The following is a 3,632-nucleotide window of genomic DNA, read 5'->3' as shown; positions in this document are numbered from 1 at the left end:
CTGATCTGATTTATCTCTATAAATAATTCTTCAGATTCAATTATTTAGAAATATTCCTATGACACATTCTGTTGGTGATAGTCACCAGAACCTTGACACTGTAAGGGAAAGATCATAAAAGATGATATGATCTCTTCAAGAGTTTCTCCTCATAGGAATTTCCTAACTGAGTACTAAGGTTTTATTGCCTATTTATTTTATGGTCTGTTTTACAATAGGTCAGCAGCAGGCAGCACTGAGATCACAGCCTTTTTTACCACAAGTTCCCCAAATGTATATTTATAAAAGACAGTCCTAGTAAACATTTTTAATCAAAGATGAACTATTTAGGACTCAGGTATATATTTCTTCCTCCTTTATACTCTAACACATTCTTAAGTACAGAGCAATGCATCACGTGCAATGTTTTTCTCATAAGGTATATTGACTAGGAGAGCTACTGCAATTCTTTCAAATGTCTCTATTATACCTGTGTGTTCAAGTGTGCATAAAGAAAATGTTATGGTACCTTACAAACAAGTTTGAGATGTTCTGTGTTGTCTATTCTTATATCAAAAGCACATATCTGAGCAACTTGGTCTACTGAAAAGCGTCAGGGAGGTTTGAACTATATGATCCTTAAGGTCTCTTCCAACCCAAAGCATTGTATGATTCTATGATATTCTCTAAAAGAAATATTTTGTGGGGAATAGTTATATTTTAATTTTATATAGCAGAAATTTGTCCTTTTCCAACTATATCAATAGCTTAAATAAAAAAAATCCTTCCTTTTTATTCCCATTATCTCTTTAACTGCTCTGATATACACCACTATCCCTGCTAATGTCTCTAATTTTTTTTTTTCTGTAGTGTGTCACAGACCTATAGATACCCACATATGAAGAACGTGGAGGTCTCACAAACAGCCTGTTTTCTGCTGTCAGTTATGGAACAGAAACACTTGATTTTCCTCTCCCTCATAATGTTGTTCCACTCTGGCTTCTCGCACCTGATGGGTTTTGTCTTGGCAGTTGTCTCACTGAGAAAGACATAAAGCTGGTAGAAAACAACTCCAGTTGTATCATATACCCTCTTTGTCATTTTTTGTGATGCTGATATAGGTTTATGTGCATTCTGTTTGAGATTGGCCATCTCTATTCACACTTTGCTGTGTATCAAACCCCAGAAATCTTAAGAACAGAAACGGCCATACCCTTTCTTCAAAGGAAGGTCAATCAGACTGCTGAATATCTCTGTCCCAAATCCAGTCCTATAGCTTTGTTTAATGACAATAAAATATGTTCCTAATGTTTAACATTCCTAAATGTATTACACATTTTAATGCTTTGCTTATAGTGCTGTTACCCCCCATGGAAGAACCATGTCAATTTGTTGATACAATGTCTCTAGCCTCTCTACCGTGATGTCTCTTTTCATTTGCTTGCAATTTTATCCATGCTACATTCCTGCAGCAGGAACATTTACTGGAAAACTGCTAGCTCCTGTCTTTCCACACAATCAGATTAGAACTAGTGTCTACCTATCTACTACCTCTATCCATGAATCACCATAGAAATTAATAAAATACATCCTTTCAGTTCCTGTGGGTCATGGTTTAACCCCAGCCCCAAGCATCTGCTTGCTCACTCCCTCACCGGTGAGATTAGGGGGAAAATTAAAGGGGTAAGAGATAAAGAACTTGTGGGTTCAGATAAAGATAGTTTAATAGGGAAAGCAGAAGCCACACACACAAGCAAAGCAAAACAAGGAATTAATTCACTTCTTCCCAAGGGCAGTCAGTTGCTCAGTTATCCTTGGAAGAGCAGGACTCTGTCACAGGTAGTGGTGACTTGGGAAGACAAAGAACAAATTTCGTCATTCTGCCCCCCATTTTATATACTGAGTATGATGTCACATGGTGTGGAATATCCCTTGGTTCAGTTTGGGTCACCTGTCCTGGCTGTGTCTCCTCCCAATCTCCCAGGCACCCCTAGCTTTCTTGCCAACTTGACAGTACAAAAAGCAGAAAAGGCTTTGGGTCTGTGTCAGTCCTGCTCAGCAATAACAAAAACATCTCCATATTATCAGCTCTGTGTTCAGCTCAAGTCCAAAACACAGCACGTACCAGCCACTGAGAACAAAATTAACTCTACATCAGCTGAAACCAGCACACCATATATTTTAAAATATTTTTTCTGTAACATCCATCTGTCACACTTCTTATTGTCTTCTGTTGTCTCTTATACTCTGAGCTATAATTGATCTAGATGCTTAAATCAATGTACTGAACAGTGTTTTTATTTAATTTGAGTTCAGCATGAAAGATATATGATATGTCTAAGTTTTTTTCTGAGCAATTTCTAATAGTAACTAAAATTTTCTCCCAAGAGAAGCTGTACAATTACCTCTTCTTTAATTTCATATTTGAATTACTAGACATTTAAATTTAATGGTTTTAAGATCAGTTATTTTGTACTCACAAACACTAAGATCAAAGAAAACATTGGGAGAGGAATGGCAAGCTGTTGGAAATATAGGAAAATATGTATCTTAATAAATGATAAATATATTTTTGCTATTCCACATCTTTATCAAATATTTGTTGGTTCACTTCTGTACTTGCTGGTCTTATGTGTCTATGAAGGTTTGTTTTGTACAGTAGACTTTTAATAAAGTTCAGAATGAGAGGATAGTATAATCAAAACATCTCAAGATGCTTGTCATCTTCTTATTGCCTGACAAAAAAGTTATAATTTTAGCTTTATTTATTTGCAGGGTAAATGATTTTATTTATTGTCATAAAATCTAAAAACGTGCTGACAGATTAAGAAAACACTCTTACATATCCTTACAAATTCATTGCAGTGGAAAAGATCTCTAATAAGCAGAACATTCTACATCCATTCTTCATGACAGTGCTTAGATAAGACAGATGGTGGTAGTGCCTAAGAGTATCATCACATAAATTTTGGATAGAAAGCATATGTACACCAGGGCATCCATTAGGTAACTGCAATTATGCTTGCTGCACTATCTGCCTTAAAAGTGGACTTTTTGCTTGGCACATTAGTACATTATATTGTTACAAAACCATTTGTGCCAGCTATCTACTACGGAATGAAGTTCAGATAATTGGTTTTGACATAGACTGCACTAAGTGATCTGAATTTCAACTGAAACATTTTCCTTTCTACTACCATTTGCTGACAGTTAATAATTAATTTTATTCTTTCCCCCACCCTCTTTCTTACACATCTTAGAAACTTTGTTTCAGATAGGTATGTTCAGCCACTTTTTAAACATTATTTTATAGGGTAAATGGGAAATCAGAGCTTGAGTTCTCACAGTTTATCTCTTTGCAATGATCTACATCTCAGTTTATTATTCTTGATCTAATTCTCAGTTTAGTAACATTTGGTATGTGTTGCAAATACATAGTGCAATTTGCAGCCTGTTACACCATTGGGTAATTTGCCATAAAGAAACAAGAATGTACAATTAATGATTTAGTATGTATTTCAACATGAAAAAAATGCAGGAAATATTAATGACATTTCTCATTGAAAGAGAAGAAAATTGCTGTTCCCTGATATTTCTTCAGTCTCTTGCTTTCTGCTGCATATGCTATCTTTTAAGCATATGCAAAACCAAGT

The 3,632-nt window shown here is 35.3% G+C and overlaps 1 long non-coding RNA gene across 1 annotated transcript; it reads left to right on the top strand.

Annotated features, from left to right (window-relative positions):
• The first annotated feature begins 292 nt into the window (after positions 1 to 292).
• Positions 293 to 1,543, top strand: LOC117244302. Its single transcript, XR_004497119.1, has 2 exons — positions 293 to 337; positions 850 to 1,543. It is a non-coding gene; the product is annotated as an uncharacterized LOC117244302 (long non-coding RNA).
• Positions 1,544 to 3,632: the final 2,089 nt, after the last annotated feature.

The sequence above is a fragment of the Parus major genome, chromosome 4 (genome assembly GCF_001522545.3).
Source record: "Parus major isolate Abel chromosome 4, Parus_major1.1, whole genome shotgun sequence".
Classification (NCBI taxonomy): Eukaryota; Metazoa; Chordata; class Aves; order Passeriformes; family Paridae; genus Parus; species Parus major.
This window is presented reverse-complemented; position numbering and strand designations above follow the sequence as displayed.